The sequence below is a fragment of the Narcine bancroftii genome, chromosome 6 (genome assembly GCF_036971445.1).
Source record: "Narcine bancroftii isolate sNarBan1 chromosome 6, sNarBan1.hap1, whole genome shotgun sequence".
Lineage (NCBI taxonomy): Eukaryota > Metazoa > Chordata > Chondrichthyes > Torpediniformes > Narcinidae > Narcine > Narcine bancroftii.
The window spans coordinates 179,046,482-179,067,347 of NC_091474.1; the positions used below are offsets into that span (position 1 = coordinate 179,046,482).

At 41.4% G+C, this 20,866-nt stretch overlaps 1 protein-coding gene across 3 annotated transcripts in view; it reads left to right on the forward strand.

Moving 5' to 3' along the window:
• Window positions 1-20,866, forward strand: part of LOC138736799 (nephrocan-like) — a 38,244-nt gene that overhangs the window by 7,173 nt on the left and 10,205 nt on the right. Inside the window, exons 1-3 of one of the 3 annotated variants that reach the window (XM_069886830.1) lie at window positions 9,853-10,121; window positions 11,565-11,750; window positions 16,235-16,368. The gene's annotated coding sequence lies outside the window, so the exon portion shown is untranslated. Of the gene's footprint in view, window positions 1-9,852; window positions 10,122-11,564; window positions 11,751-16,234; window positions 16,369-20,866 lie in introns of those variants that run through there. The other 2 variants (XM_069886831.1, XM_069886832.1) reach the window with 2 other exon arrangements.

Below are 20,866 nucleotides of genomic sequence, written 5' to 3' on the forward strand. Positions count from 1 at the left end.
TTATTTGGCAATCGAGGTCAAATGACCCAAACATCACTACAAAAGTGAGGGACAGTGTAGCGGTGCAGAAATTGACAGAGCAGTCATTATAGGGATGGGCTGAGTCAGAGTGGAAAGGATTTGGCTCAAGGGGCTTCAGTAAATTGAGGCTGAGATGGTGCAGGAGTTGAAGTAAGAAAGGGCCACACTATTCAATGAACAAAAAAGGATTCAGCAGGTAGGCACAGGCAAGGGCAGGTTTTAGATTTTTTTCCTCTAGTCATAAACAATGGGAATGGCAGCCAAGGCAGGGGAATACTTCTCTTGCAGATTGTGGGTCATCAGGGAAGCCAGCAATACCCCTGATTAATTCATCAGCGAGAAGTGCATCCAACTGCACCTCCTGACAAGCCGAGTTAAGGAATTAGAGCTGGAGTTGGATAAATTCTGGATCATTCGGGAAGCAGAATGGGTGAGAGACAGGAGTTACAGTGATACTATCACACCTAGGAGGCAGGAGGAGGGTAGATCAGTGACAGACAGGAGAGGGAAAAGAAACAGACAGGTAGTGCAGGGCACCCTTATGGCTATTCCCCTCAATAACAAGTATACCATTTTAGACACTATTGTGTGAGACAACCTACTAAGGTTAAGCCATAGCGATCAGGTCTCTGGCATGGAATCTGGTCCTGTGGCTAAGAAGGGAAGGGAGGAGAAGAGATGAGCTGCATTCATAGGGGATTCCATAGTTAGGGAGACAGATAAGAGGTTCTGTGGAAGAGATTGAGTATCCCTGAAGGTACATTGCCTCTCTGGTGCCAAAAACCAAGATATCTCGGATTGAGTTCACGGCATTTTCAGGAGGAAGGGTGAACAGCCAGATGTCATGGTCCATACAGGGACCAAAGATGTGGGTAGGAATGACGAGAGGTCCTGCAAGGAGAGCACTTAGGATAGGTGAGATATAAACCAGAAGACATGGGTTAAGAGTGAAAGGTGAAATGTTTAGGGGGAGGTGGAACTTATTCACACACAGAGAGTGGTGGGACTGTGGAATGAGCTTCCAGCTGAAGTGGTGAATGCAGGCTCAATTTTAAAATTTAGAAGAATTTGGACAGGTACAGGGATTGGAGAGGTATAGGTGCAGCTCAGTAGGACTAGGCAAAAAAAAATGGCTCGGCATAGACTAGAAGAGCCGAAGGAACCGTTTTCTATTCTGTAATGTCCTATGGTTCGATGAAATATTCAAAAATTCAGAATCTGAATTTGTTGTCATGAATATGTGTCACAACATTTGCTGTTATATGGAGCGCTTTCATCCCTAACGTCGAAGTACTCGAGATGGCAGAGGTCGACAGCATCGAGTCCACGCTGCTGAAGATCCAGCTGCGCTGGGTGGGTCACGTCTCCAGAATGGAGGACCATCGCCTTCCCAAGATCGTGTTATATGGCGAGCTCTCCACTGGCCACCGTGACAGAGGTGCACCAAAGAAGAGGTACAAGGACTGCCTAAAGAAATCTCTTGGTGCCTGCCACATTGACCACCGCCAGTGGGCTGATATCGCCTCAAACCGTGCATCTTGGCGCCTCACAGTTTGGCGGGCAGCAACCTCCTTTGAAGAAGACCGCAGAGCCCACCTCACTGACAAAAGGCAAAGGAGGAAAAACCCAACACCCAACCCCAACCAACCAATTTTCCCCTGCAACCGCTGCAACCGTGTCTGCCTGTCCCACATCGGACTTGTCAGCCACAAACGAGCCTGCAGCTGACGTGGACTTTTTACCCCCTCCATAAATCTTCGTCCGCGAAGCCAAGCCAAAGAAGACATGGATGTAATAAAAATAGAGGGTTATGGTTGTGAGGTAGGAAAAAATTAGATTGTTGTGGAGTAGGATGACATAGGCGGGCACATCGTGGGCTGAAGAGCCTTTACTGTGCTGTTATGTTAAAGATATGGGAGTTATTCAGCTCAAGATTGGAGAAGGTAGTGAATGTGGCTCAGAATATCACAGAATCTTTTTCTAGGACTCCATCCATATCTGCTCATGCCTCAAAACGTCAGCTGACATACTGAAGAACCCATCCTACCCTAGGCACACTCTCTTTCCCCTTTTCTTCTCAGGGAGAAGGCTCGAGTTTATTTAAAGACAATTCCTTCCCTGCAGTTATCAGACTCCTGAATGAACCCAGAACACGGTTCATTATCATGCTGCCCCATATTTGGTACTAACTGATCTTTATTTTGTCTATTCTCTTTAAATGGTGCAGTTGTTCTACCACTTTTATGGCTATATAAATTTTAGAGCTCAACTGTTGGACTACTCATAAAGGAATCTTTCTCTACTAGTCATAATGTGACAAATACATCACTGACATCTGCCCATTTTCTGCAGCTTTCTTCCTCACTATTAGCAATAGATTTCATTTTTGCATATCTCTTAATTGTAGTTCCAATATTTCCTAAAATAAAAATCACAGATATATGCCACATAAAGTGAGGCAACAAGCACCAAGGAACTGAATATTTATCTGTTTATCTTTCCTTTGATATTTATAATCCTTTTTCTGTCTTGGCATATTGTGGTAATTCAAGAATGCAGTCACACCATAAAGAATCGCCCTCACCCAGTAGTGGCTCGCCAAAGGCTTAATCGAACTGGATTGGGAGGTTCTAAAGGACACCATGATGTCACAATGCGATGATGTCATTTGGACCACGCGGGGTTTTAAAGAGCTGTGCGTGACTGTTTGAGTAAATGACTTTTACTGAACTGTGACTCGACAATGTCTGATCATTTTCTCATTCTTCATTTTGCACTGTGACGCAGTTGCTACATTGGTGACCCCAACAGGCCCATACTGATTTTGGACCCAACAGGGGCAACTCAGCGGTTTGGTTAGGGCAGGCTGAGGCACAGTTCCACATTCACAAAGTAGAAGTGGATGCCACTAAGTACTATCACATGGTAAGCGCCCTCGACCAGGACCCGGCCAGTCGAGTAGTAGATTTCCTTCAGGACCCACCAGCTCTCAGCAAGTACGAAGCCCTAAAAGCCCTCCTTCTCTGGATTTACAGTCTCCCGCAGCGCGAGTGAGCTGCATGCACGGCTCCTCCATATCGAGCATATGTCAGAAAACATCCGCCTCATGTTGGCTGACGATTACTTTAATAACCTTCAAACAGTGGCCACCTGTGCAGACATTCTGTGATATGCAAAATAGCAAAGCACAAGGCCCACAGAAATTAGTGCTGCGTCACACCCAAAGGCCTAAGCTCCAAGTGTACCAGTGACGAGGGCACATGTTCTCAAGGACAAGCATGATTCCATGGCAACCGCTTGATGTTTTTACCATCGACACAGGTTCTAGAGCTCATCACTGCCGACCCCATTACACTTTTTTGGGAAATGCCATGGCCAATCGTTACTAATGGCTATGGCGGCTGGCCACTGTAACAGCCTACTCTACATCTGGGATGAACTCTCCCAGCGCAAATTTCTAGTAAACACGGTGCAAAGGTTAGTGTCTTTCTTCCTTCAGGTTTTTACATCTGTACCAGGAACGCGGATCTGATGCTCACTGCAGTGAATAACAGTTCAATTTGTATGTACAGCACATGGACTATATCCTTGAAATTTTGTGACAATAAGTTCTCATGGAAGTTCTTTCTTGATGCTGTGTCCTGGCCGTTGCTGGGTGCTGCCTTTCTCAGAGTCCACTCACTGATAATGGGCTTAAAAGGGCACCAGTTAGTGAACATCACAAAGTTCCAGACTTTCCGCCTTGGAAAATCCAAACTACCCACCCCACACCTAGGTGCCACGGAGTACTTGAACAACGAATTCGCCAAACCTCTTCAGGAGTTTCTGGACATTGTCACTCCTCAATTCTCCACACCCAAACATGGCATGGCACATCACATCCTCACCTAAGGACCTCCTCTACATGCCCGAACCCGATGCCTGCCACCCAACAAGTTGCAGCTTGTGAAACAACAGTTCCACAAAATGGAGGAACTTGCAATCATATGCAGGTCTGATAGCCTGTGGGCTTCCCCGCTACATAGGGTGCCCAAAGCCACAGAAGGCTGGAGACCACTACCCTGTGCCCCATATACAGGACTTTACAGCTAATCTTTATGGGGCCAGGATATTTTGAAAAATTGTCTTGGTGCCTGTAAACCCAGAGAATGTGCCCAAGATCTTCATCATAACACCGTTCAGCCTCATTGAATTTTTGAGAAAGCCTTTTCGGCTCAAAAATGCTGCATGAACAATCCAGCGACTGATGGGCGCAGTGATGAGTATACTGGACGAGCACTCATCACCAGCCACTCCCACAAAGAGCAACTGCAGCATCTGCCATTGCCTACAGGAGTTCAGGGTGACTGTGAACCCTGCTATGTGCAAATTCGGGTAGTCCTCTATCAAGTTCTTGGGACATCAGATCAGTAGCTGGGGTTCCATTCCATTGCCTAGCAAGGTGGAAGCCATTCTCAAATTCGTGAGGCACAATACGAGCAAAGAACTCCAAGAACTTGTGGGGATGGTCAATTTCTATCACCTCTTTCTAGCCTCTGCATCTCATTATGAAACCCCTCCGACCTCATGTCCAGCAGTGCCAAAGAACTCAAGTGGACAAAGGAGATAATGGTAGCATTCCAGCACACCAAAGACACCCTAGCAAAGGCAGCAGTGCTGATCCACCCACAAATTGATGCACCAACTACCTTGACGATAGATGTGTCCAACATGGCAGTAGGAGGGGTCTTGGAACAGTACACCAATGGACAATGGAAGCCTCTGGCAGTTTTTAGTAGGCACCTCCACCCTCTGGAAATGAAATGCAGCATATTCAATAGGGAGTTCAGTGGTCAGACATTTCTGCTATTTTTTGGAAGGCAGGGACTTCACAGTTTTTACAGACCACAAACTGTTAACATTCACCTTTGCAAAGGCATCAGATCCCTGGTCAGTCTGCCAGCAACACTACCTATCTTTCGCATCCCAATTTTCAACCAGGATTAAACGTATCTCTGGTAAGAGTAATGTAGTGGCTGATGCCCTGTCCCGCTCCTCCATTCAAGCAGTACGTGCCCTCTCTCCAGGTGTAGACTACACGATGCTTGTTAAAGCTCAGCGCCAGAACTATGAACTCATGGCTTATAGAACTACTGTCACGAGCCTGCAACTCAAGGATGTCGCCTTTGAGCTGCAAGGTACCACTATCCTGTGCGACGTTTCCACAGGTCAGCTCTCTTGTCCCTGCTGTGTGGAGACATTGCATTTTCGATGCCATTCACATACTGTCCCACCCCTCCATTCAAGCGACAGTCTGCCTGATAGCTGACAAGTTTGTATGGCATGGACTCAAAAAGCAGGTCACATATTGGACAAAGACGTGCACGAACTGCCAATCGGCAAAAGTGCAAAGGCACGTGAAGGCACCGCTTCAGCCTTTCCAGCCACCGCAGCACAGATTTGACCTTGTGCATGTCGACATTGTCGACCTGCTTCTGGTGTCACAAACCAATGACTTTATTTGGAATGTGCGGGGTTTGAAAATTTTGACTTGACTACGTCTGGTCATTTTCTGTTCTTCATTTTGCACTGCGACACAGTTGCCTCAACCCTGGCCATCATCTCTTCTCACTACTAATTTGAGGCAGAAGCTACCGAGGCCTGAAAACCTAGAACAGTTTCTTTCCAACAGCTAGGAGGCTCTTGAATCTTCACCAGACGCCCCCTCCCACGCCCAGCTTTGTTACACTAATGAAAGGCTGCTCCAACACCATGAAAGGGTTGTCTGCACTTTTATGTAATTTTCTCTTGTGCTATCCGGTACCGCACGGATGGCAGTCTCTTCAATCTGAGGCGCCTGCAAGCTCACACCAAGACACAAGAGAAACTTGTCCGTGAACTACTCTTTGCAGATGATGCCGCTTTAGTTGCCCATTCAGAGCCAGCTCTTCAGCGCTTGACGTCCTGCTTTGCGGAAACTGCCAAAATGTTTGGCCTGGAAGTCAGCCTGAAGAAAACTGAGGTCCTCCATCAGCCAGCTCCCCACCATGACTACCAGCCCCCCCACATCTCCATCGGGCACACAAAACTCAAAACGGTCAACCAGTTTACCTATCTCGGCTGCACCATTTCATCAGATGCAAGGATCGACAATGAGATAGACAACAGACTCGCCAAGGCAAATAGCGCCTTTGGAAGACTACACAAAAGAGTCTGGAAAAACAACCAACTGAAAAACCTCACAAAGATAAGCGTATACAGAGCCGTTGTCATACCCACACTCCTGTTCGGCTCCGAATCATGGGTCCTCTACCGGCACCACCTACGGCTCCTAGAACGCTTCCACCAGCGTTGTCTCCGCTCCATCCTCAACATCCATTGGAGCGCTCACACCCCTAACGTCGAGGTACTCGAGATGGCAGAGGTCGACAGCATCGAGTCCACGCTGCTGAAGATCCAGCTGCGCTGGATGGGTCACGTCTCCAGAATGGAGGACCATCGCCTTCCCAAGATCGTATTATATGGCGAGCTCTCCACTGGCCACCGTGACAGAGGTGCACCAAAGAAAAGGTACAAGGACTGCCTAAAGAAATCTCTTGGTGCCTGCCACATTGACCACCGCCAGTGGGCTGATAACGCCTCAAACCGTGCATCTTGGCGCCTCACAGTTTGGCGGGCAGCAGCCTCCTTTGAAGAAGACCGCAGAGCCCACCTCACTGACAAAAGGCAAAGGAGGAAAAACCCAACACCCAACCCCAACCAACCAATTTTCCCTTGCAACCGCTGCAATCGTGTCTGCCTGTCCCGCATCGGACTGGTCAGCCACAAACGAGCCTGCAGCTGACGTGGACTTTTTTTACCCCCTCCATAAATCTTCGTCCGCGAAGCCAAGCCAAAGAAAAAATGTTAATAGTGAATATTTATTATCTAATAATCTTTTAATCTTTTGTATTGATTATCTCTTTAATTTACTAATTTAATGAATATTATTGCAATTTTTCAGGAAATACTTGTTCAGCCGCAGTCAGGAATAATTTTGGTGCATACACTATATATCATGTATCATGGTATATGGCAATAAACTCATTATCACGTTGACTCTTGGATAAATATTACCCAAGAAATTAAGGTGAAACCAAGGCCTTTCTTCAGTAAAAACCCATGTGATCTTTTACATGGCCTGGATCTCAGTTTAATAGTTACACCTACTTGACAGTGTTCTCCCTATATTGCATTGGAGCATCAATTTAGATTATTGCACTCATGACATTGAAGTGGAACTTGAATTTGCAACTTTCTGAATAAAGTCAAGTCCTTTGTTAATCCACAACTGACATTGAAATCAAAATTTATTGAGCCAAATACGTTTTAATGTTTTAAAGCACTGCTAATAAACTTTAAATTGTTATAAAAAGATATTATAAAACAAAGAAACAAATAATATAATTTTGCACCCACAGTGTATGGCATTCCCACAGGCAGGCACTTGTCATAAAAACCTTCAAGGCAGTGGTGCTCTGTGATTAGTAAGGGATTACTTAAGGTGGTCTTTGAGTGGGAAGGGAAGGTTGAGAATCACTGCTCGAGACCCAATTATTAATGAAATATTTTACTTGAGGAAAATTGTCGTTGGTCCATTTCTTTTGGAGTTATGAAACCATGCACATAACAAGTCAATTAGATACGATTAAAACAGTGGTTTTCTACTCACATACCACCTTAAGCAATCTCCAATTTCAATCCCACTCTATCCCTTCCACCACTGCTTCTATCCAGCTACCATCTCACTTACGTTTTCCACTCACCTTCTTCTTTCAGCAGCAATGGCCTTCATTCTCCTCTCCCCTCTCTGGCCTCCATCTACTCCCCCAGGCTCCACTACTTTCCTTTGCCTTGTTCCATTCATCACTGTCTCCCAACTCAAGCCCACCTAGTTTCAACTGTCTGTCATATACAAATTCTTTTTTCAGTCCTGAAATAGGGTTTTGTCCCATAACATCAGCTCAACAGATGCTGCCAAACCCATTAAATTCCTCCAGCAATGTTATTTTTGCTCCAAATTCCAGTATATGCAGAGGTTTGTGTATCCAGACATTTAGCCTGATCACCTGAAAATCTGCCATTCTTTCTTCTACAATAACTGTAACATTAGCCCCTTCCACACCGCCGATTATATCCGAGTTAACCCACCAATATCATAGGTCAAATCGTGCAAGTCGCGTGGTGTGAAATGACATAACCGGGCAGTGCGAGTAGGTTTCAACCAGACTCTGATACATAGAGAGAGCAAATGTCAGAGCCCGGCCGAGTTAACAGTTTTTACCCATTGTTCTCCCACTGATATGTAATTCAACCTTTTCCAAGTCAAGTGACTTGTTTCCATGCCAGTTCTGAGGAAGTGAATTCACCAATGCGCAATAGCTACCACATGATCTTGACAGAATGGGATCATGTTCTGAAATAACTGGAGATCGGGATCTATTAGCACAGTCTGTATGTGAAGGCACACTCTAAGCACATACATACTGACTATACACACTTCAAAAGAGGTGTAATCTTGCCCTCAATCCCTCCTTCCTTCAGTCTTCCCTTTGTCGATCTCCCTTCTCTTGTCTCTCACCAGTCTTCCCCTTCATGCACTTACCACCCTCTTTTAGCCCTTTCCTTTTTTCCTTTCTTCCCATCTCTCTTACTGCCCTTCACTCACTCTATCCTCCAGGCCTTTCCCAAACTCTAGCTACCAGCTTAAGGGCCTCACCCTAACTGCCAAACCCCCAAATCCATAGCTTCACCCAGAAACCCAAGGAGAGTCTTTAGTCATCTGCCTTGCATTGACTGATGTCAGTAGCTTTCCATCTCCACTTGCATTATATGCAGGTGGAGATGTCCCAATGTGCAATTTCCCAAATGAAGAAGGATATATCTAGGATAGCAAGTTCATGGGCCAAAAATTAAATCAGTAGCATAGCATTTTTGAATCAACATTCAATAACTCATTTTAGCAAAACTTTCTCAGTTCTTGACTTGGGGTCGGGTGGGGATGGGGGTGGTCAAGGACAATAGGACACAACTTCAGGATAGAAAGGTGCCCATTTAAAACAGAGATGCAGAGGGATTTCTTTAGCCAAAATTTGGTGAACCTATGGAATTTGCTGCTGTGGGGAGCCATGAAGGCCAGGCCATTGGGAGTATTTAAAGCACAGATTGATAGCTGTATGAATAGTCAGGGTATCAAAGGTTATGGGGAGAAAGCAGAGGTGTGGGGCAGAGTGAAAGAATGAATCAGCTCATGTTGGACTGAATGGCCTACTTCTGAGTATACCTTTACCCGATGTATCTCATCTACTCAAATTAAACAGGCTTTTTATAGATTAGAGAAAATAATGACAGGATCTTGAGCATCATCAAAACTTTAGTTGAAGACAAAAAAAAATGTCTGACAACAAACAACATATAATTAGAGGTCTATGTCCTTCCATATACCCAATATCAATGAGAACTGATTTTGAAAGTTTAAGTAGGATCTGTTATTCTAATCCTGGGAGAGATATACATCAGTATTCCCCCCAAAAATAGTTAACATCAACAAGATATTCAACTGCTTTCTCCATTATAGTGTTGCTTTATCTAAAATAAGGAAAACTAAATTAAAACCACTTTTTTTAAAATTATGCAAGAGTAGCTCTTCATATTGAATATATTTTGTCCAATTTTTTTTCTCCTCAAAGTACTTTGGAATCACGTGTCCTTTATTAGGATTTTATCTCATAAATTGAAAAAAAATCCCATTATGATGCAATAATTCTTAATATGTAGTAACAATTTGGACAATCTGTTTCTGGTAATCAACTAATATGTTATAACATTCCCAATGTTATTCTTCCAAAACAGATACTATATTCTAATCTCCTGTTATGTTATAATTTAACTTCCTTAAAAGAGAACAAAGGAAATGATTCAGGGATGGGCTCAAAGTTTGCATGAGTGCAATATCTACCGTGACTCTTCAGAACCTGAAGCACTCTTGAGGAAAGGTTCAGGCCCAAAACATTGACCGCCTTTTACTTCCTTTGGATATCGCATGACCTGCTGAGTTTCTCCAGCATTTTTGTGTGCTGCAGGTATAATTACTTGATACAAGATTCATTTATTTTCAATTAAATTGCAATTTATAATAGCTGTACATCCATGGCTTGCAATATTAGTAAGTTTGCATATAGATTCAGGCAGCATTACATTAGAAACACTTTAAGATTATTTCAAAAGTACCGTGTCTTTTTTTCCCCCCTACAGCAGCCATGCATACAGACATAGCCAAAGATTGGAGAACTATTCCCATTATACCATTGAATGGGGATAGTGTGTTTAAAGGGTGATGCTTTCATGTGGTCTATCTGGATTTCAATAATACTCTTTCTATGTTCTGCAATGTAGGCTGATCACTGAAGTAAAAGTCCATGTGATCCAAAGGAAAGTAACAAACTGAATCTAAAATTGGCTGTGTGGCTGCACAGAAAGGGCATTTTTCAAGGACCAAGTATTAAAAAGGACTTGATCAAAGTCAATGACCTTTATTCATAAAATAGAAACTCCATAATTGGCATTTGTTAAATGATCATCTCTTTCCACTATCTCAGCGGCCTAAGTTATTATTTAAAAATCCAAAAACAAGAGTGGAAAAGGGGTGAGAGAGATAGATAATCTGCCTTTTTCAGCAACAGTACTGTTTTAAACCGTTCAGTTCATGATTCACTGTGGGTTTTTGTCATTAGCCCTCCACCTGTAGAATAATGTTTGTTGCAAAAAGAGACTTCAATGAACTATGCCCTTGGGTAGAAACAGAGTTCATTCATAAAATGTGCAAAGGCATGTAACAGAAAAATAGCTGAACCAAAGTTAACAGTGAGCCAGACAAAGATCAATGAAAGCATGATTGAAGCTTGGTCAGAAAGGTATGCTTCAAGGAAAGTCTTAAAGGAGGGAGGATGAAGAGGCAAAGAGGATTTGAAAATTCCTGAGCTTAGAGCCTCGATGGCTGATGCATATTCACCAAAGGAACTTTGGAATTTTCAAAAGGCCAGGTTTGGAGGAATGCTGAGTTTTTAAAGCATTATACAATGAGAGAAAGCCATTGAACTAGGAGTAAGACCATAAACACAAGGTTAATTTGTAGGAAGACTTAAATATAATGCACATCAACAGGCAAGAGTAAAGTTAAGGTGTGTTTCTACTGAAAAGTACGCAAAAAAATTTTGGGTGAGTTATAGTTTTGGGAAGCAGCCAAAATTCCATAGCAATAGTTGAGTAATGCAGGTTACAAAGGCATCTTTGACAGAGAAGCTGAGGTAGATTAGAAGATGACAGTGTTACAGAGGTAGAATCTGGTAGTCTAAATATATGTTATGGATAAAGTGTCTTTAATTTAGTACAGAGTGAAGTTGGATGATAAGTTTGCAAACAGTCCTGGTTAACCCTGGGAGAGTGCAAGGGAATTAAATTAAAGATAAGAGTCAGGGATTTCTGACAGTATCAAAAACAATAGCTTTGTTCTTCCATATATTTAGCAGGAGGAAAGGTGCCTCATTTAACAGAACATTCATCAAGACCTGCAAGGATGAGTGTGTACCCTCGCGTACATACCGGGCGTATCCTGACCAGAAGCCGTGGATCAATCAAAAGATTCCCAACCTGTTGAGGGCGAGATTGATGGCATTTAAGGCCAGTGATCCAGATCTCTACAGGAGATCCAGGTAGGACCTAGAGAAGGACAGCACAGCAGCAAATAAGTAATTCCTTGGGAAGCTAGAGACAGAGTCAGATACTCGTCAGCTATGGCAGTGATTTCAAGCCTACAAGGCAAGGCAGAACACCATAAATGAACACATTTTATGCTCCCTTTGAAAAGGAGAACTCAACAATACCTAAGAGAATCCCCACAGAAGCTGACAACCCCATGATATCAGTCTCTGAGGTCAATGTCAGGATGTCCTTCAGGAAAGTGAACCCTCGCAAGCTGTCTGACCCTGATCGCATACATGCCAGGGTACTGAAAATCTGTACCAACTAACTAGCTGGGGTGCTCACCAATATTTTCAATCTCTCATTGCTGCAATTAGAGGTTCCCACTTGCTTTAAAAGGGCATCAATCATCCCGGTGCCCAAGAAAAGCAGGGTGAGCTGCCACAGTCTGTAGCACTCATGTCTACTGTGATGAAATGCTTCGAGAGAATTAACTTGGACCCACTGCAGTTTGCTTACTGTCACATTTGCTCCACAGTAGATGAAATATCACTGGCTTTCCTCTTAGCTCCAGATCACTTAGAGCAGTGGTTCTCAACATTTTTACTTCCACTCACATACCACTTTAAGTATTCCCTGTGCTATAGGTGCTCTGTGATTAATAAAGGATTACTAAAGGTGGTATATAGTGTTAGGTCTGCTTTGTTCATGAATGAGTGAGACAAACACCAGACTGAGTCGAAATCAGGGTTCTTTGTTCTTTATTACCGGATTGTAACACTTGCGACTAACGATGTTAGCCGGAGAATGCATTCTGCCGTTATCAGCAAAATGGTGATTTTTTATACCCTTGGATACATGCTTAGAACATCATCATATCATTACTTGTCCAATGACTAAAACTGTTGCTATCCTTTCCCTGCTAGCTTCCTGCCTCTCAATCCATCAATGTCTCTCTTATCTTGTAAGTACAAGGATGCATTCTGTTACTCCTTAGTACTGGGTGACTCCTTCTCCGGTCCCATCTCATGATGTTTTACCTAACAGGAGTACAAGGACACCTCCCCTTCTTGTTACTGCCCTGTACAGGGTAACTCCCTACACATTCCCATCTCATGATGTTTTACCTTACAATAGGTGGAAATAAAAAGTTTGAAAACCACTGTTTTAATCATACCTCATTGACTCATGTACATGGTTTCATAACTCCACAGGAAATAGGCCAATGACAATTTTTCTCAAGCAAAATATTTCTATAACAATTGAGTTTAGAGCAGTGATTCTCAACCTTTCCTTCCCACTCACATACCACCTTAAGCAATCCCTTACTAATCACAGAGCACCAATGGCATAGGGATTGCTTAAAGTGGTATGTGAGTGGAAAAAGGTTGTGAACCACTGACCAAGACTGCAGCAACAAGTACATCAGATTACTCTTCATCAACTGTAGCTCATCTTTCAATACCATAATACCCTCAGTGCTGGTCAACAAGCTCAAAAACCTAGGCCTCTGCACCCACCTTTGCACTGGATCCTTGGAAGACCACAGTCAGTATGAATTGGAAAAAATTCATGTCTTCTCCTCACTAATGATCAAAACAGGCACATCTCAGGGAAGTGTGCTTAGCCCACTGCTCTACTCACTATACACCATTTACAAATTTGTCAATGATACCACAGTTGGCAGTTGAATACCAGCCAGCAATGAGGAAGTATACAGGAGAAAGACAGATCAGCTCGTTGAGTGGTGCCACAACAACAATCTTGCACTCAACATTAGCAAAACCAAGGAGCTGATTGTGGATTTCAGGAAAGGGGAAATCAGGAGAACACAAACCAGTCCTCAAGGGGTCAGTAATGGAAAAGGTTAAGAACTTCAAGTTCCTGCGTGTCAGCATCTCTGAGGATCTGTCCAGCGGACTCCAATAGGTTCTGATTCTGATTATTGGATTTGCTAGAAAATCTATTTGGGAGATAAGCAATGGGAAATGATTTTGCTTGGATGTCATTAGATGTTAACTAAGATGTAATATGTACATAAGGAAGAGGCAGCACCAAAAGTGAATTTCAGAATTAATGATGTGGGTGTGCTGTGAATCATCTTTATTTTTAATCGTAGTTTGGATGTTACCAGTTAAATGCCCATGTGCATGCATTTGCTACCTGGTGCTGCTGATATTTTAGCTATGGTGGTAAGAAACTGGACCAGGTAAATTGAATCTACTGAAGTTGTAACTTCTTTGGTGTGGACGATCATACCAGGTTGTAAAGTGGTTTAAAAGAATTAGAGGGTAAATACACAACTGCCTCATTCACAGAGTGTCACATGCAACTGGACCACTGCTAAGGCAGAAATAAATTTAAATGTGGATTTTAGGTAGACAATGTCATTGATGTGGAAGGTGTAAACACAATGGAGGACTTAGAAAGTAAAGGAAGTTTGAACATAGGTAGATAGTGTTCAAGGATAGAGAGGTTCAGGGTGACTGATTAAAATTGGGATGCTGACTGAAGGAGAGAAAGTAAAAGAGATGACATCTGAAGAGAAAATAGGCAAAGAAAAACATTGCATGGTCAGTAATTTAATGACCATAAGAGCAAGAGGTGGGCTTCATGAAGTTCAAAGAGTGAATGATGGGAATGGATAGAAATTGGAATAAAATGTTGGTTCAGGATGATTGGGAAGATCTAAAATGAGGATGCCTAGATACAAGACTATATGTGGGAGGTTTGAATCAAACAATGCGAGATGGAGACAGAAATCATGTAAAGATATGAGGTAAAGAAATTGGGAACAGAGCAAGTAAATGTGATTTGAATTACTTGCTTTTATGAATCATAAATTCCAACATACCCTTCCCCTTGCACCCCATCCTGCCCCAACATTCTAATGCTTCTGCATTTCCACAATTCTACTTTCATATGCATCCCAAATTCCTTGGCATCACCTTTGACAGTTGTCCCCAGGTCCTCAGATCAAGAACTCTGTCCTTAAACTTTTCTGCCTCACTATCTCTCTGTATTTCCGCCTTTACGATTATTTGTAAAACAATTACCTTTGTATGAACTTACAGTAAAAATATTAACATCAACATCAAAGTTTGCCTGATAACCCCCCCCCCCCCCATGAAGTGTACTGACCACATGATAAGCTGGAAAAGTTATTTAAAACAATGAGAGTGACTTCAATAGAAATGTGAATATCATTCACAGAGATGTCATATGTGACCTTGCCACTGCTAAGGCAGGAAGAAATTAAACTGAGCGTTGTGAGGAAGATAATAATTAATTTGGAAGGTGAAAACACTAATATAAGTACTGTTCTCAATGTCATTAGTGCAGATAGGACCCTTATTGCAGGGAGGGGTTATATACAAATCATGGCTGTCTGGCAACGATATTTTAAATATAAAACAAATCAATTATATAATAATTTCCCATTGTGTTTTTGAAGCTTTTGCACTATTTATAGAATGATTGTAAATCAGCAATTTAATGCTGCATAACGCCACAATCAATGTTAATGAAATCGAAATCTGGAGTCACCATAGTGTTGGCAATGGAGAAAGAATGTATTAAATAATTTATTTTGCATAAATCAAATATTGAACTAGTTTTTTGAAGCATAGATGTAATATAGTGAGAATAGAGGAGTGTCTTGAAATAAAATTTCACTGAACATCATTATGAATTAACTAACGTTTGTAAAGTTGCTCTTGACGTGTACCGGAAGTATGGGACTCGCTATCTTATCCTGCCTTATAAATCCAAAACTCGACAAAAGAGAGTTTTGCGGTTATACTTTTCAATGATTTAAAATCTAAGGAGGATTAAAGACAACATCTTTCTCTTTAAAATGTAAAACACGTGTTCGTTTCCTCTTATCTTAAAGCTCGGGTGCACACCTTGGAGTCCCCAGCCACCTGTGGCAACAAATGTTATTGGGCTTTTGTTTACATCAGCGGACTAGAAACGACAGCGAGAACTTGGAATGTCGTATCATTGTAACTATACAAAGTGATGTTATCTCAACACGGCAGCAAAAACAGCTAGAGACGAAAAAGAAAACCAAAAAAATAATCCTCATGTTTGCAAATGGACATTCTACACAATAGACAATTGAGTAATTTTGCGACAGTGTTTCTATTAGTAGTATGCTTCTTTGCAAATATCAGGGCAATATACCATTGTTTGGGTCTGGCTTTTTCCGTTTGCTACAAAGGATCTGTCTTTTAGGTAGGATAATACAATTCTTTTCTTTGATCGACATTTCCAATCAGAGAAACACCGTCGCACGAGAGACCAAGCTTAAAAGGGAGAGATAAATAGACATTTTCAGAGAGTGAGACTATTCCAAGGAAAGCAGAACGGATTCTGCATTGACATCAGTCTCAAAAGTGTATTCTGGGGCATGAGTAATTAATACTAGTAGATTTTAAGCCAAAAATGTTACTTTTTTCATTTTCTGTGTTTTCTTTTCTGATTGCATGCCAAGGCGATTGCCCCACAAGATGTGTTTGTGACTCCTCCAAATCAGTGCAATGCTACAGAGTTACGACTGTGCCTAAAGCCATTCCAACGGATACCAAAAAACTCCACCTCGGACACAACAACATCAAACAACTGCGGGTGAGAGAAATACAGGACAAGGAGCTTGCCAGCATCTTTTATGGAGTCCTCTGTTGCAGATCTTGCTGCGAGATACTTCATTGACTTAGGTTTTGGGTTCAGGGTTGTTTGCTTTTTAAAATCACTTTAATTATGATAATGCATTTGCATTAGAACAGTTTTTCATTAATACTCTGGTTTGACTTTATGATTTCGAACAGGGATAATTTGAGATTTGCAAAAGAAATTAAAACTCACTAAGGACTCGAAATTCTGCACATGACAAATTGAGTAGACGAAGCGGTTTAAAAAAAACGCAAGGAAGATGTGGTTTTAGAAAGTCACAAAACAACGTTCCTTATGGAAGTTCTGCGATTTGTTAAATGAAGTTAAAATCCATTCATAAAAATGGTCCACAATGCGTTTGATTAGTCTGTCCGGTAAATGCAGCTCAGAAATTAGCTTTTCAAATTTCATGCATTGAAATCAAACTGATGTTACATTTTTACCCAGAAAGCAAGATGAAAACATCATTATGGTACCGTGCAAACCGTTTCGAGTTGAAAGATATTTGCTTCCCTATTTAAACTCATGCAACATTTATTTTCTTAAAGACGAATTTGGTCAGGGGGATCTTCTCAAAAGTCCGTGCCGTCCTCGCGAATCCCATTCTCTTTTCGGGCTTTTTGTCTCGTTCTGGAGATTTCAGCGCAAAGATTCGCAGTGCAAGTTGCAGTTCCAAGGGAATGCAGCAAAACTGCAAGTAGCCTTTTTGGCATGAAATAAGAATCGGAGAAAGATTATAGTCCGAATGGAAGAACATTCGGCCCGTTTAGATCTTACCAGTTCAATGTAAGAACAACCCCTCTTTTTCTATAACTTCGGTCCCAACCACCACACCCCCTCACCTCATCAAGTTCCCCTTCGACTGCTGCAAGCAAATCTATCTCCACTGGAGCTGCTAGCGGTGCATTCCAGACCCTCACAACTCCAAATAATATTTTTTTTAAAAAACAACTTTATATTGGTGTCACTTTGGTTCTTTTGCCAACTTTTATCCCTGATTTTTGGCCTTTTGTCAATGAGAACAGTTTCTCTGCATCTTTTGTCCCCTAATCATTATTTTAAATATCTCTGTCAGATTCCTTGCTTTCTATTAGATCCAACAAAACCAGGAATTATGGTAAATCTACACTCTCTCTCAAGTTTTATATTTTATACAAGGCATGGCACTCTGAATCAGACTTAATGTTGTGATCAAACGTCAAAGCCTTCATTTATAAAGCCCATGATCTCATACGCTTTTTAAACCACTCTTTAAAATCTGCTTTGTGACTTTCTTGCACTTTAAGATTGATATTGAAGATCCAATGACACAATTTTAAAATGGAGAGAGTATTTTTGATGTCCAAGTCAGTTTTTGAATGGACAACATAGCGAAATCATTATCATGTTATTGTTTGCAGGAACTTTGTGTGCAAATTGGATGTATTGCTGCAAAATCCAACATTTCAATAAAACAATTGTTTGTAAAAAGTTCTGGGATGATTTGAAGCTATCTCTGTCACATGTATAAGTGCAATTAATTTTTTATGATATTGAATACATGAAAATGATTTTGTTTAATAGATCCAAAGAAGAGAAGATGCATGTGATTGTGCATTGCTCAAACATAACATGTTTCTCCTCTTTGCTGCATTGGCCTATCATTTAGATTTACTTATTTTCTCCTTAAGAATTCATATAGTCCCTGCTTCAAGTGTTTCCTCAAGCAAACCAATTCAATAAACAGTGTAAAGAATCTTACTCCTTGGAGACCCCCGTCATTGGCTCCCCAATCAGTGGAAAAGCACATTCCAGATCCATACATTTTAAGTACATTTATAAATTTTAAAATTCTCTATTACATCTTTCTAGTCTTCTGTTCTCCATTGCAAATTGTGTCCATATTTATTTAACCTGGGGCTTGCGATAATTATCTTTCATTTCCTTGTTGTGACAACCAAGATTAGAAATGTTATTTGTTGGTGACTTGCAGAAATCTATTAATACATTATTCTGATATTTATGTCAAAGCATTCCTGGAATTTATAAAGCTTTATGTACTCCAAAAGTGTAGCAGTTATATTTAATTCCATATTAATTGTCATTCCTATTTTTAAGCAGCATTCCACTGAGTTTTCCATGCCATTCTTTTATCATAAAAGACATCATCTCACACTTCACACATTCTATACTGTCTCTGAATGCTTGATACACCTTTTGTTTTTAGATAGCTTCAAATTTGTATTTTATGCAAACATTCAAATTACTTGCCAAGAATAAAAAGCACCTTTATTGACCACTCAGATCACTTGTTGGAGCAACCATTTTCAATGTGAATAACTACTGGAACTGTTTATTTTTAGCCTGTCATCCAAATTTCTATTCACATTATACTTGAGATCAAAAAATACATGCGCTATTATATACCATGAAAAATACAGAAATTGTCTTGGATTTCTTTCACCAATGTAGTTTTTTTTTAACTTTTTTAGAATAAAAATAGATTTTTCAGTGGTTTGAATACCACACTGGTTGTATTAGATTAGGACATAAAATTTGTAAGACTTCATTTTATTTTTAATTCTAAATTCTAATGGTGAGAAATCTATTATTGCAGGAGACTTGTATGAAATATACTGCAATAAGTGTGGATAATTTTAATTTTAATAGTGTTTGACAAATTGGATTTGTAGAAATAACCCAGAGGACTTAAGGGCATAAAAACATAAACAAATATAAGCAGTCTTCAGCTAATTGGCCTCTCAAATTTGCTCTATTTAATAAGATCTTGCTTGTTTTTTTAAAAAAAATCTCTGCACTATTTTCCTATATGAAAACAATGTCTCTTGATCCACATAATATCTAAAGATGCAGCAAATGTTCAATGACTAGGTCTCCAGGTACTCTTGGGAATTGAGTTACAAAGCATCATTACCTTAAGATTTAAAAAATTCCCATTTTTATCAGTGGAAAGAATTCGGGAGAGAATAGAGAAGGTGAACATGATTAGGAATGCAGGAAGAGAGAAAATGAGAGTAATGAAATAGATGAAAGAGGGGCAGGGAAGCAGGTGGGAAGGGGAAAGAGATGGGATGGAAGTGACGGGGATGAGCAAAATTGAGTGAAAGGGTTAAATATTAGATGCAAAATACCCTAATTCTTAGTTTGGAACTTGACAGATTGGTTTAGAAATTGAGTTTAAATCTAAAAACCTACACTCACTCCTGAATATAAGTTTTATTATGTTCCTTAAAAACAAATCAAAATGCTCAAGGAACTCAGCCGGTCTTTGAGCGTCCATAAAAAGCAAAGATATATTGTTGACATTTCAGGCCTGAACCCTTCTTCGAGAAATAAGCAGAATGCACCAGAAGCTGGAGATTTCAGAACGTCTCAGAATTCGGACAAAGCTGGCTGGGGGAAGAACCAGACCAACAAATAGTGCTAATTGGATATGAGAAGAGGTGTGAATTTATCATGTTTGTGCAAAAGGAGACAGGGAAGGTGGTGGGAGAAGAAGTGAGGGGTGGGGGGGTGGTGTTTAATGAAAGCCAGAGATGTCGATATTAATGCCATCTGGTTGGAGGGTGGCCAGTCAGAAGATGATGAATTGTTCCTCCAATTTGCGGGTGGTCTCAGCCTGGCAGTGCATGAGACCATGGTCAGACATGTCAGCAAGGGAATGGGATGGGAAATTGAACTGGGTGGCCACTGGGAGATTACATTATTGTGGCAAACAGAGCAGAGGTGCTCAGCAAGCAGTCTCTTGAAGTAAAGGAGAGACTGCATCAGAGAAATGTCGATTGGAAGATCGCTTTGTTGAGCACCTTGGCTCTGTCCACCATAGTAGCGTAGATCTTCCAGGGGCCAACAAGTTTAATTCCCCATCCCATTCCCTTGCTGACATGTCTGTCCATGGTCTCATGCTTTGCCAGACTGAGACCATCTACAAATTGGAGGAATAACACCTCATCTTCTGACTGGGCACCCACCAACTGGATGCCATTAATATTGACTTCTCTGGCTTTCGTTAAACAGCACCCCCCCCCCCAACTTTTTTCCCCTGTCACCTTCCCCTATCTCTGTCTCTTCCTTCCCTGTCTCCTTTCGCACAGACATAATAAATTCTCATTTCTCCTTTTATCATATCTAATTAACACCTTTTGTTGGTCTGGATTCCTCCAGCATTGTCTGAATTCAAGATTCAATTTATTATCATAGTAATAAAACAGTGTCATATCATATGAAATTTCTTTTTGCCTGTTGCAAGGCGGAGAGATTCGCCACCAGCAGGAATTGCCTAAGTGCCTCTCAGTCTTACAGTCAGGCACAGTCAGAAAGAGAGAGAGGAAAAAGAGAGATCCCCCAGAGGCACCAAACATCCGTAGATTCGCTTCCACAGCCACACAGAGTCCAGTCCAGTCCTCGCAACACGAGGTCCAGATCTGAACCTCTGACATGGTCAGGAACCCTT